Below are 13872 nucleotides of genomic sequence, written 5' to 3' on the forward strand. Positions count from 1 at the left end.
AGTCAGTGGCTGCGGTCCACCACACCATGTGCCTACCTGTGGTGGACAAGGTCCTGATGTCATCATGTTTGCCTGTTGCAGACATGCATGTGGGTGGTCGGGGAAGGCATTCGTTAGGCGTTTGCCGGTCTGGCCTCTGTTCAACACTGGCATGGAGGACTTGTAGGGTACCACACCGGTCATTATGATGTGTGTGGTTTTCTGTGGAGAGGTCATCACTGAGGTCCCCATGCTGGTGTTGGTTACAGTGAGTGGATGACCAGTGGATCCACTATACGGTCTTGCATCACCATTGAGGGCTGTACATCCTGTGTGGGGCATATCCTCACCATGTGTGATGGGCAGAACTGTCAGACATCCCCTAGTATGTATGGTGCATGGCTGTTTAACAGTGGCCAGGTGTGTGAACACCTGGGACTGCTGGCGTACTGTGTTGTGCCATGGGTAATGTTCCCAGGCTATGTATGGGTGGTTCATGTCACCCAATACGGTGCTGTTGTGAGAGCATGCCCACTCACCAGTGTCCTCAGGACATCTGTGAAGGTATCCTGTGTTTGGGAGGGTTGTCTGTAGCATGCAACAAACTGTAGGCCAGTCCTACACATGGTTAATTGCACCTAGATATTCCCGCAGCAGCGGCCACGTCTGTGGCATGGCATGGCGGGTTGCTGTTGTTTGGCCGGCCACCCAGGGCGGTCCGCATTCCGCCACCCATGCCGTCGCACCATGTGTATGCATGTCTGATCTGTGCCGACTCTAAGTGTCTGAGCATGCCCAGTAGGCAGCTGTGTAGATAGACACACAGCACAGTGCACACCGCGCCCGTCTGCAGTTATACCCGGGTGCATGCCTGTATCCCCTACATAGCGGCCACGTCTGTGGCATGGCCAGGTTCCTGTTGTGTGGCTGGACACACACGGCGGTCCACATTCCGCCACCCATGCTGTCGCAACATGTGTATGCATGTCTGCCCTGTGCCGAGTCTAAGTGTCTGAGCATGCCCAGTATGCAGTGATGTACTGATCAGTAGTTACTTGTTATTCTCGACTGCAGCACTAGCGTGTTGGTGTCGGCGACAGGATGGTAACAGACTGCGTGACTGCGCACTCTGTCGAACTCGATCGGGCGCATTGCCTCTGCAAATTATACCACTCACGTGGGGTATGCCTCCTGACAGCGCTCTGCTCAGTAAACTTCGGTAGCGTTCTGTAAATGCTTCATACTGTAGTGTGTTCATGTAGATAGGCGTAGGTTCGTCCCCCGTCCCTTCCGTGTGTGTGTGTGTGTGTGTGTGTGTGTGTGTGTCTCTGTGTGTGTGTGTGTTTCCAGCTGCCTCTGCGACTGATTATGCTTTTAGACGCTCCGCAACACATGCCTCGGCTATTTCCAACTATTGTCTTGCGGGTGACGTCAGCAGCCTACAAGTATGCCTGTGACAGCGCTCTGTTTAGTAAACTCGGTAGCGTTCTGTAAATGCTTCATACAGTAGTGTGTTCATGTAGATAGTCGTAGGTTCGTCCCCCGTCCCTTCCGTGTGTGTGTGTGTCTCTGTGTGTGTGTGTTTCCAGCTGCCTCTGCGACTGATTATGATTTTAGGCGGCTCCGCAACACATGCCTTGGCTATTGCCAACTATTGTCTTCTTGGTGGCGTCAGCAGCCTACAAGTATGCCTGTGACAGCGCTCTGTTTAGTAAACTTCGGTAGCGTTCTGTAAATGCTTCATACAGTAGTGTGTTCATGTAGATAGTCGTAGGTTCGTCCCCCGTCCCTTCCGTGTGTGTGTGTGTCTCTGTGTGTGTGTGTTTCCAGCTGCCTCTGCGACTGATTATGATTTTAGGCGGCTCCGCAACACATGCCTTGGCTATTGCCAACTATTGTCTTGCGGGTGGCGTCAGCAGCCTACAAGTATGCCTGTGACAGCGCTCTGTTTAGTAAACTTCGGTGGCGCGTTCTGTAAATGCTTCATACAGTAGTGTGTTCATGTAGATAGTCGTAGGTTCGTCCCCGTCCCTTCCGTGTGTGTGTGTGTCTCTGTGTGTGTGTGTTTCCAGCTGCCTCTGCGACTGATTATGATTTTAGGCGGCTCCGCAACACATGCCTTGGCTATTGCCAACTATTGTCTTCTTGGTGGCGTCAGCAGCCTACAAGTATGCCTGTGACAGCGCTCTGTTTAGTAAACTCCGTAGCGCGTTCTGTAAATGCTTCATACAGTAGTGTGTTCATGTAGATAGTCGTAGGTTCGTCCCCGTCCCTTCCGTGTGTGTGTGTCTCTGTGTGTGTGTGTTTCCAGCTGCCTCTGCGACTGATTATGCTTTTACACGCTCCGCAACACATGCCTTGGCTATTGCCAACTATTGTCTTGCGGGTGTCGTCAGCAGCCTACAAGTATGCCTGTGACAGCGCTCTGTTTAGTAAACTTCGGTGGCGCGTTCTGTAAATGCTTCATACAGTAGTGTGTTCATGTAGATAGGCGTAGGTTCGTCCCCCGTCCCTTCCGTGTGTGTGTGTGTCTCTGTGTGTGTGTGTTTCCAGCTGCCTCTGCGACTGATTATGCTTTTAGGCGCTCCGCAACACATGCCTTGGCTATTGCCAACTATTGTCTTCGGGTGGCGTCAGCAGCCTACAAGTATGCCTGTGACAGCGCTCTGTTTAGTAAACTTCGGTGGCGCGTTCTGTAAATGCTTCATACAGTAGTGTGTTCATGTAGATAGGCGTAGGTTCGTCCCCCGTCCCTTCCGTGTGTGTGTGTCTCTGTGTGTGTGTGTTTCCAGCTGCCTCTGCGACTGATTATGCTTTTAGACGCTCCGCAACACATGCCTTGGCTATTTCCAAATATTGTCTTGCGGGTGGCGTCAGCAGCCTACATGTATGCCTCTGACAGCGCTCACGTCAGTTAACTCGGTAGCGCGTTGTGTAAATGCTTCATACTGTACTGAGTTCATGTAAATAGGCGTAGGTTCATCTCCCGTCCCTTCCGTGTGTGTGTGTGTTTCCGTTGCTTTCGAAAATACAACTGAATAAGCAAATTGTTAAAGTGTTCACAATCAACAATGTGATATTTAAAATCATGTTAAGACTCACATTGTTGATTGTGAACATTCTTAGACATAGCATTTTTCCTGCACACGTTGTGGAAACAACGAAAACGTTGCATGTTTTAATGAACTGTTTAAATGTTACGAAGACTTGTGTTGTGTCGAACTACGGGGACTATTCTTGCTGCAGGTTGCTGGTTTGTTTGTGTTTCATAGTACAATATCATGTAATAAGTGTGTTCATAGTATGCTTTCTGTGATGTTGACATGTGTGTGTTTCGTTAGCAGTGTGTCTCTGCTTTCTATGCTGTGGCTACATCTCCATTGCTCGCATAGAAAGTGACAAATGGAAGTGTAAGGGTGGACATTTAAAGCCTGGATACTTCCATGTTATGTGTAAGTCTCCACGGGGCCAGCGGGTGATAAGCGCATACATGTCTATGAAGTACCTTTGGATACCATATCACGACCTGTCGTGGGACGAAATGTTTATGTTGACTGTTCCATCTACCTATGTGTGACATGGTTTGTGGCCATAGGGTGCCAGCAAGTCTTCCCTGTTCATTGGGTGTTTGCCATGGTGTATTGACATCAATCCTATTAATTCACGAAGGATGTCTTTCTTTGGTGTCAACGCCATAGTTTGACCATCCTATGTCATTCCCAGCAGACGTGGAGATTGTGCCATTGGTATCTTTACACAGGTGACCCATCTGTTCCACTGTATGGGCGTGTGATCCCCATAGATGTGCTGGCACATTGAGTGTTGTGTCGCGGTATCTGCCCAGCGGTCTTGCTTTGAATGGGGAGTGTGTACTGTAGACCGTATCTGTATTCCCTGGGTTATGCCTTGCAACAGCTGTGGGATTCCCCAGGTTTGCAGCTATGGGTGCCATCTTGGCCGTACGTTTGTCCATCCATGGGAACTGCCTACTGGACACTAGTATCGGGCTGTCAACATTTCACAGCTGCATTCTCCATTTCCGGTGGATGATCCCTATTAGTATTGCGGAGTAGCATATGCCATGGCCACGTCCGCTGCAGGCGGGGCGACGAATCAGCTGCCAATCCACACTGAGACCCAGGTTTGCATGCCGACGATCGCATGTCTGGAACCCTCGACAGTACTCCTTGCACACCCTTCATGTGTGCGGAAATGGGATGTGTACGTACGTGTATGGGCGCAGCAGCCTGGGGAGTCCTATTCATATGTCCTGCATTTCATGGTCGGCTGTCATCACCCTTGAAGTCGCTTGTGGTGCATATATCTACCTGTGCCGTAGTCACGGCTGTCACCTCTTCCGGTTCACACTATGTTGCCTACACTTACCTAAGGAGTAATTTTTGGGTCCTGCAATGGACACCGATGTGCATATGTAAAGTTTAGAACATGTTGGACTGTGTCCATTCGGCCAGTGGGTTTGACTGCCGCCGTATGTTCCCCATTCCCGGATGTCTGTCCGCCTACCCATATTATGTAGTGCTCAGTAACCCGTGTCCTTCCACAATTTACCCATAGGGTGTTACTGTAGTCCTGCAGGTTGGCAACTGCTTTAGATAATCCTCACAGGTACCATTGTGAACTATCCGCCACTGTATTGTCAGTATAACACAGCGGTACATGTAGAACCTATTTATTCATGACAGTATGTCGTTTATGTGTGTGAGCGCCATATTTTAGCGGTAGTATGACGTTCCTACTTGAGGTTGTTGGTGTGCCATTAATATGTGTTCCACAGGTGGCAGGTATGTTCCGCAGCGTGGAAGGGGGTGATCCCGACCTACTTGATAGCACCTTCGCTGCTGTATGCGCTGGGATTACGCGGCAGGATGGATGTCTACGGGGTGTATCTACTGTTGTTTCCATCTTAATGTCTTGTGTCATGCCCTACTACGGCTGTGTGATTCCACCAGGTTTGCTATTATGGGTGCCATCTTGTCCGTACGTTTGTCCATCCTTGGGAAATGCCTACTGGACACTGATGTAGGGCTGAGCACATTTCACACATGCCTTTAGCATTACCCTATGGATGCTTTGCATCCTTACTGGGGACTAAGGCACGTCCTGTACCCGCAGCCCTCCCACGGGGCGGGACAGCGGATTATCTGCCAAACAACACCGAGCCCCATTTTGCATACCCAGGATACCATGGCTGCAACCCCCCACAGTGCGGATGACACATGCTTCATGTGGGCGGAACTGGGATATGGGCGCTTACATGTATGGACCACGGCAGTCTGGGGACCTCTGTTCATATGTCCTGCATGTCATGGGCAGGTATCATCAACCTTAAACACGCTGGTGGTGCATATGTCTAGCTGTGCCGTAGTCACGGTTATTACTCTGATTGGCTGATCCCGATGGATAACGGAGCAGACGTCGTAATTTTTGGAGTCCTACAATGGACACCGATGTGCATTTGTAAAGTGTAGAACGTGTTTGACTGTCCCCATCTGGCCAGTGGTATTGACTGCCGCTGTATGTTCCCCAGTCGTGGATGTCTGCTTGACTACCCATCGTTTGTATGACATGGCCTATCTATATCCACGTGCCAGTATCGCGGAAGTACAGCAAAGCTCGCGTCCTGCCCATCTTCATAAGCGACATTATGGAACATATATCGGCAAAAACAGACACTGTCAAATACGATAGACTCCACAGTGAAAGGATACTGAGCTCTCTCACCTACTAACATGGGTCATCGTCGAGATGCGGAATGCATGACATAGCCGTCCCTTATACACTTCCTTCAGAGTCGGTTTAAAGCGAAATAATCAATAAACCTGCTCATAGTTAGGTGGACAGTGCTCCAAGTCTTGATTATAGCGTGACATATACATATCAGTGTTGCATGCCTTACTTCATGGAAACAATAATACGGCAACAATGTGTTAATATATATACAATATTGGTAAATACAATCAGTATCCGGACACATAGTTGATAATTGTTGTGAGTGCACCTTAGAATGTAGTGTGTTGATCAGGTTATTGTATATCAATGTGTATAATAGTAGCATTACGATAACAAAGCATGGAATTAATAAGTACTATTTAAGCATATATTTGACAATTATGAATGTAAACGTGTGGAGGAGACATCCGTAACCTTCCCTGGTTCCACTGGATCACACACGCACACTTTTCGCATGTCGGATTGTGGGTTCTGGCGCGCACATGCATATCCGTAGTCCGTTTATATATGTTTACAGTGTCTGTGTGGTTACGTGTTTTGCGTTACTTGTGACTATTCCGGTAACATATGTCTGATCCGGTTGGCGGACGTGTGCAGAAAGCACTTACAGCTTTATATATGTAACAGTCTTTGCAGCATGGGTGCTTTACGTACGTGCACATCTATATGTTCTATAGTCTTCCCTCTTTTCCTCTCTCTTTTCCTAACCCCTGCCTCTTCCCTTTTATTCATCTTACATTCCCCTTTTACTACTGTATCCTTCTGAGCTTCAACTGTTATCCATATGGCAAATGCCTTATTGCATAACCTTTATGTACTAGATAAAATGCTTTGAAATTGACCAAACATTATGTATGATATTAAACTGTTTGAGTTCCTTAATGTATGTTGATTTTATTAACAAAATTGATTTATATTTCTATTTTTATTGTATGTCTTTATTAATAATATGTCTGTCTGTCATTATTATGTTATGTGTGGAGCTTTTCTCCCCGGGCCTCTACTGAAAATGGACATATATCCAGCTAGACTAGCCGGGTCAACAAATGTAAAATAAAATAAAATAAAAATAAAATAAATAAAAATAATTAAGTAATTCAAGCGTGACTGCATTCACGTTTGGCCAGTTACTGTGACCAGTGCACGTTAGGTGTTCGTTGGCATTAATATGCATACCCATGGTACCTATGTACATTTACATATCCCCGCACACATACGTCACAGGCATCCATTCTCCTGCTGGGAAAGGTGCGGTACTGCATGTTGAACATTCCTAATTTCCCCTCGCTCATGGCCCAGGATGCATATGTCGTCACCGCAGGGCTGTTCAGATGACAGCTGCTTATATCCCATACGCATACAGGCCTTGATTGTCAGGGTGTTGCTGTGGTGCTTTGGGTTTGGTCTTGGCGCCCACTGTGCGGGACTGCCCTGACCCTGTCACGAATGTTAGATGAGTCACATGGGCACGTTTTGTCCGTGTCCATGGTACCATGTCACGCCCCCAATTATTACGTAACCGTGTGCATCGATTGGCGGTGTACCCGTTGTAGATGTCGTTATACTAATTGCACACGGTCTGCTCGAAATAACCAATTTCCATTACTAACCCTCCGTATGTATGGCCTGTGTCGCAATATTACAACGGTTTAACATTGCGTGGCGACTTTCACTGAGCCACAGACATGTCCGTTGCTTTGTTTGGCCGGTTCGCTGTGCTACACACATTTAACATGGCGTAACAGGTTGAACAGCTCGAACCACGAGGACATCGGGTTGTCCGTCGCTGTCTATTATTCAATGACTCTGTCGAGATTGTTACACAAAGCGAGACAATGTCGGCATTGTTAGCGGACATCACGCGCGAATGCGTCCGCACCGCCGCGGGTGACGTATGTCTGCCTTTGGACGGCGAACAGGCATTATGCTGTGCCATTATGTCTGGGGATATATGGTTTCCTTACATAGATGATGTGCCATACTAGCAATGACCCTAGCAATGACCTGCGTCTGGGTGTGGGTACTGCTGTATTACCCACGGGAAGAGTGGCCTTAGGGTAAGTGGTGACCTAGGCAGAAGTTGCCACCGATACATCACCCGCTACCCCCCTCCTGGTCTACCTACACCAAATAGAGTCTGGAAAGGTGCCCGGTAGAGCAACACCGTAGGCGGCGACGTACTTGGCCTATGCCTAAGTCCGGCTATGTGTGTAGTCCTTTGGGCATCGGACTCGAGAACGTGCCACGTCTGCCGTGGGTATGTCCAGCATTACCCACATCCAGCCCCAAGGCAGTCAACACAGCATCCATGGCTCCACATGGTGTCCCAGCTGTGTACTCCAGGAACTCTAACTCACACTTAGGACAGCTGTTTAATCTTAGCCTCACCTCAGGATCGTACCTGAGTAGTAGCACAGAGGCGACTGTAGTCACACTCCACATAGATGGTGCCTCCACTGACCCTGGTTATTACCATACCATTAGTTTGACAAGCCTTATCTGCAAAGCCATGGAGATGGATCATAATGGGACACATAGATAAAGACATAGGGGACCCGCATACTTTGGATACAACCCAGTTTAGCTTGGTCAGAGTCAGATCATGCCCTTTACACGTGTTTCACTTTGTAGAATCAGTCACCAAGGCCATTGCTGAGGGTAAAGCAGTCCATACAGCCTACCTCAACCCGGCAGAGGCCTTAGACACAATACCCCACTCGGGTATAATTGATAAACCCGTCATCTAGAATGTAAATCCATACATCGCCATATGGGTTGGTCACAGAACACACATGGCCATAGTTGCTGGTGCCATGTCATACTCACAGCCAGTCACAGGTGGTGTCCCATGGGGCTCAGTCCTGGGTCCACTATTTCCAGCATCTACGTTTCCAATGTACACGCATACACAGCGGGGTTATGGGTGACAATGTTTGCAGATGACTGCAAACCGGGTGCCAAAGTCAGACACACATCTGACACAGATATCCTTCAGGAGTGCCTCACAGATGTGGATAAGTGGTACCAGAGACATGTCCTACAGCTAAATGCCAGGAAATGCATAGGCATACCCTTGGGAAGAACAAGGTTACCCGAGCTACCATATAGGTGGCAATCCACTGAGCACAGAGGGGGTTACCAGTGATTTGGGGACATGTGTTGTTGTTAACCGTTCGGTAGACACACATGTTGCTAACATAGTTAGGTAGACCTTCCACATTGCCCACATCATCATGAAGGGATTCACATCTAGATCAGGGAGGTCATTGTCCCCTTGTACTCATCGCTCAATAGACCTATGATTGGGTACAATGCCCGTTCAGAATGTATCTGACCCAACACCTGCAGCAGCTGGAAAGGCACCAACAGTTCTTGACAAACAGATGCAGGGTCTCAGGTATATGTGTTATACTGACCGACTGAAAGAATTCCAGCTGTATACAGTTGCATACCACTTGCCCAGAGGTGACCCGTGCCTGGCATACGGCTAAGTCGAACCCAGCTCTGATGACTATGCTTCACGTAAATAAGTTAGATCCCTCAGAACCACAAGGGCAGCTGGCGTACACCTTGACACTGTCATTAATCGAGCGTGTTGTTGGGACGGATTCATCACCCAGACACTCACTATGCTGTGGAACAACATCCCAGTACATGTGAGGGCAAGCACCTCGCTGGCCTTGTGTTAGTATTTACACATGGATGACTGAGTTGATTTATTTAAGTAACCTTCTAACTGAATATTTACATTAGCACATTGTGAATGTTTACATTTCGTTGGTCTATTTTACAGTAGTCATAATCATACGGTTTATGTGTATATATTATGGTTCATTTATATTACTAGGTGTCTGCAGTTCTGTTAATATATTGGCACAATCCGTAGGACATATATATGTATCTTACACAGTCAGACATTTGGAAAACATTTTATGTTGGTTCATGTTTCATATATGTACATATATTTATATTTTCCGATGAAGACTGTACCTTTCGAAGCAATGTCTGATGTCCTCACTGTGTGGGATCTGTAACCCAAGTAAGGTTTGTTAAACTTGTCTGCCTTTAAGGCATGTAATTAGTACCTAGCACATCTAATGTACTGACCAATTAATGCTTGTAAATGTAGTAGGTTGGACTGCATTGTATGTAGTCTGAATAAGTCTGCTTATGAAGCAGGCGAAGTGAGCTCAATAGACTATGGTGGCTGCCTTTAGTTCTTGGTGTGCTCTGGTTGGTCACTGGCGGTCCCTACAGTACCTCGTCTTTGCTTTAGACTTCATCAGCCGGTTGTCTGTGTTTGTTGTATGGGGAATGTCAACTGTAGTCCCTATGTGTATGACTTGTGTAATGCCTTACTACGGCAGTGTAATTCCACGGGTTTGCAGTTATGGGTGCCATCTTAGTCATCGCTTGTCCATCCATGTGAATTGCCTACTATACACTGGTATAGGGCTGTACACATTTCACACCTGCATTTTGCATTCCCGGAGTATGGTGTGCATTAATAGCGGAGAGTGGCGCATGTGCTACGCTGCGTCCCTCCCAGGCGGGACAAAGGATTGCCTGCGAAACAACACCGAGGCCAGATTCTACATACCCAGACTCCCTTGACTGCAACAGTGCACAGTACCCATTACACATCCTTCATGTGTGCTGGACTGTGATGTGGGCGCAGCTGAATGGACCCGATACCCTGGGTATTTCTATGCATGTGTGCTGCAGTTCATGGACAGCTATCATCAACATTGAACACGCTTGCGTGCATATGTGTACCTGTGTCGTGGTGCCGACAATTAGATCACATGAGTAATGCAGGAAGCTAGCAGGCATTCTCTGAACAGAATTTTTGGGTCCTACAATGGACACCGATGTGCATATGTCAAGTTAGATGTTGCTGGACTGTGTCCACCTGCCCAGTGCTTTTCACTGCTGGTGTATGTTCCCCAATCGCGGATGTCTGTTTGACTACCCATTCCACATGGTGCTACATAACCAGCTGATTTAGTACTGTGAACAAATTACATACATCCAAAGATGCTGGTTAGCAACTGCTTCATATAAACCTCAGACATCCCAATGGGACATATCCGTCACTATATTTCCAATATAACACCACCGGAACATGTTGCTTACCTATGCATTCATTTAACCATGTTGTCTTCATAGGTGGGAAAGCCATAGTTTACATATCCTACTTGACGTTGTGTGTGTGCCATTAGTATGTGTTCCACAGGTCGCACATCTGTTCCGCTGTACGGTAGCGGGTGCTCCTCAGTCTGTTGCTGGCAGATTGAGTGCTGTGTATGCCGGTGTTGGCACGACGGTCCTGCTTTGTATGTGGAATGTCAACTGTAGTCCCTATGTGTATTTCCTGTGTTATGCCTTCCCGCGGCTATGTCATTTACCTGGGTTTGCAGTTGTGGGTGCCATCCTGGCCATACGGGTGTCCATCCATGACAATTGCCTACTGGACACTAGTATAGGGCTGTACACATTACACACCTACATTTAGCATTCTCCGGAGTATGGTTTGCATTATTAGCGGAGAGTAAGGCAGGTGATACGCACACATCCCTCCCACGGGGCGGGAGAAAGGATTGCCTGCGAAACAACACCGAGCACAGAGTCTACATACCCAGAATCCCTTGACTGCAACAATTGACAGTACCCATTACACATCCGTCATGTGTGCGGGACTGTGATGTGGGCGCAGTTCTATGGACCGGTACCCTGGGTATTTCTGTGCATCTGTGCTGCATGACATGGACAGCTATCAGCAACATTAAACACGCTTGCGGTGCATATGTGTACCTGTGACTACAATGAGTTCAGTTAGTTGATTAAATAAGGCGGCATTCCTGTCTTTAGACAAATTTTTGGGTCCTACAATGGACACCACTGTGCATATGTAAAGTGTAGAGCTTGTCGGACTGTGTCCTTGTGAGCACTGGGTTTCACTGATACTGTGTGTTCAGGAATCGCGGATGTCTGTTTGACCACCCATTCCACATGGTGCTACATAACCAGGTGATTTAGTACTGTGGACAAATGACATACATCCAATGATGCTGGTTAGCAAATGCTCCATATAAACCGCAGGCGTCCCAATGGGACATATCCGTCACTGTATTTCCAATATAACACCACCGGAACATGTTGATTACCTATGTATTCATTTAACCATGTTGTCTTCATAGGTGGGAATGCCATAGTTTACATATCCTACTTGGCGTTGTGTGTGTGCCATTAGTATGTGTTCCACAGGTCGCACATCTGTTCCGCTGTATGGTAGCGGGTGCTCCTCAGTCTGTTGCTGGCAGATTGAGTGCTGTATGCCGGTGTTGGCACGAGGTCCGGCTTTGTATGTGGAATGTCAACTGTAGTCCCTATGTGTATTCCCTGTGTTATGCCTTACGCGGCTATGTCATGTACCGGGTTTGCAGTTGTGGGTGCCATCCTGGCCATACGGGTGTCCATCCATGACAATTGCCTACTGGACACTAGTATAGGGCTGTACACATTCCACACCTACATTTAGCATTCTCCGGAGTATGGTTTGCATTATTAGCGGAGAGTAAGGCAGGTGCTACGCACACATCCCTCCCATGGGGCGGGAGAAAGGATTGCCTGCGAAACAACACCGAGCACAGAGTCTACATACCCAGAATCCCTTGACTGCAACAATTGACAGTACCCATTACACATCCGTCATGTGTGCGGGACTGTGATGTGGACGCAGTTCTATGGACCGGTACCCTGGGTATTTCTGTGCATCTGTGCTGCATTACATGGACAGCTATCAGCAACATTAAACACGCTTGCGGTGCATATGTGTACCTGTGACGACAATGAGTTCAATTAAGTGTTGAAAGAAGGCGGCATTCCTGTCTTTAGACAAATTTTTGGGTCCTACAATGGACACCACTGTGCATATGTAAAGTGTAGAGCTTGTCGGACTGTGTCCTTGTGAGCAGTGGGTTTCACTGATACTGTGTGTTCAGCAATCGCGGATGTCTGTTGGACTACCCATTCCACATGGTGCTACATAACCAGGTGATCTACTACTGTGGACAAATGACATACATCCAATGATGCTGGTTAGCAAATGCTCCATATAAACCGCAGACATCCCAATGGGACATATCCGTCACTGTATTTCCAATATAACACCACCGGAACATGTTGATTACCTATGCATTCATTTAACCATGTTGTCTTCATAGGTGGGAATGCCATAGTTTACATATCCTACTTGACGTTGTGTGTGTGCCATTAGTATGTGTTCCACAGGTCGCACATCTGTTCCGCTGTATGGTAGCGGGTGCTCCTCAGTCTGTTGCTGGCAGACTGAGTGCTGTGTATGCCGGTGTTGGCACGAGGGTCCGGCTTTGTATGTGGAATGTCAACTGTAGTCCCTATGTGTATTTCCTGTGTTATGCCTTACGGCGGCTATGTCATGTACGCGGGTTTGCAGTTGTAGGTGCCATCCTGGCCATACGGGTGTCCATCCATGACAATTGCCTACTGGACACTAGTATAGGGCTGTACACATTCCACACCTACATTTAGCATTCTCCGGAGTATGGTTTGCATTATTAGCGGAGAGTAAGGCAGGTGCTACGCACACATCCCTCCCACGAGGCGGGAGAAAGGATTGCCTGCGAAACAACACCGAGCACAGCGTCTACATACCCAGAATCCCTTGACTGCAACAATTGACAGTACCCATTACACATCCGTCATGTGTGCGGAACTGTGATGTGGGCGCAGTTCTATGGACCGGTACCCTGGGTATTTCTGTGCATCTGTGCTGCATTACATGGACAGCTATCAGCAACATTAAACACGCTTGCGGTGCATATGTGTACCTGTGACGACAATGATTTCAGGTACGCATTGAAATAAGAAATTATTCGATTCTTTCCACAATTTTTGGGTCCTACAATGGACACCACTGTGCATATGTAAAGTGTAGAGCTTGTCGGACTGTGTCCTTGTGAGCAGTGGGTTTCACTGATGCTGTGTGTTCAGCAATCGTGTATGTGTGCTTGACTACCCATACTGTGTTGTGCTACAGGAACCATGTCTTCCGACACCAGAAACCAATGCTATACATCCAATGTTGCAGGTTAACAACCA

Source organism: Protopterus annectens, chromosome 3.part0, assembly GCF_019279795.1.
Source record: "Protopterus annectens isolate FY-2018-M chromosome 3.part0, PAN1.0, whole genome shotgun sequence".
Classification (NCBI taxonomy): domain Eukaryota; kingdom Metazoa; phylum Chordata; order Ceratodontiformes; family Protopteridae; genus Protopterus; species Protopterus annectens.